Source organism: Crocuta crocuta, unplaced genomic scaffold (assembly GCF_008692635.1).
Source record: "Crocuta crocuta isolate KB4526 unplaced genomic scaffold, BGI_CrCroc_1.0 scaffold21, whole genome shotgun sequence".
In the NCBI taxonomy this organism is placed as follows: domain Eukaryota; kingdom Metazoa; phylum Chordata; class Mammalia; order Carnivora; family Hyaenidae; genus Crocuta; species Crocuta crocuta.
In genome coordinates, this window is record NW_027527938.1 from 706,841 (window position 1) to 707,867 (window position 1,027).

Below are 1,027 nucleotides of genomic sequence, written 5' to 3' on the forward strand. Positions count from 1 at the left end.
TTAATATATAAGAACTCTCAACTAATATCCAATGAAGCCCTAGTATATATTTTAAAAAGTTTTAAGCTTACTTATTTTGGGAGAGAAAGGGCAAATGCAGGGGAGGAGCAGAGAGAGAGGAGAGTGAGAGTCCCAAGGAGGCTCCACACTGTCACCACAGAGCCCAACTTACGGCTCAAACCCATGAACCAGAGATCATGATCTGAGTTGAAATCAAGAGTCAGATGCTTAACCAACTGAACAACCCAGGTGCCCTGCTAACATATACTTTTAAATCTTATTTTCTAAGGAAAAATGTGAAAAATCTACAGCTTTGGTTAGACCGTGATATCTATTTTAAATTTTTATTATTGCTGTCTTAATTCTACTGTATAATTTTATAGTGTTCTTGCCCCTTTCCACTTGCCCTGATAATTTTTTTCTTTCTATCTGAACATTTATTAATAGGTAGATTTTTTAGTATTCATATGCTAATATAAAATTGGTTAATCCTTTTTAATTTTTTTTAAATATTTTGTTTATTTCTGAGAGAGAGAGAGAGCATGAGCAAGGGAGGGTCAGATAGAGAGAGAGACACAGAATCTGAAACAGGCTCCAGACTCTGAACTGGCTGTCAGCACAGAACCCAACACAGGGCTGAAACCCATGATCCATTAAATCATGACCTGAGCCAAAGTCAGATGCTTAACCGACTGAGCCACCAAGGCGCCCCATAGTTAATCCTTTTTAAATTGTTGCTAGAAGGATAGGTTCTCATTTATTTCTATGACTAAGTCCTTCAAATAATAATGGTCAACAAAGAACATTGGTTTGTTTCTTCTTTCTGCTATTATATATTGAAATTACCATATATACATATATATATATACACACACACACGTATATATGGTATATACTTGAATATATATGGTATATATATGTATATATTTGAATATATATACACATACATTCAAAAACAATGGAACACAACTCTGAGCAGAGGTAGAATAGGATTCCATAGCAGATGAGACTTTACTGAATTCTGGAA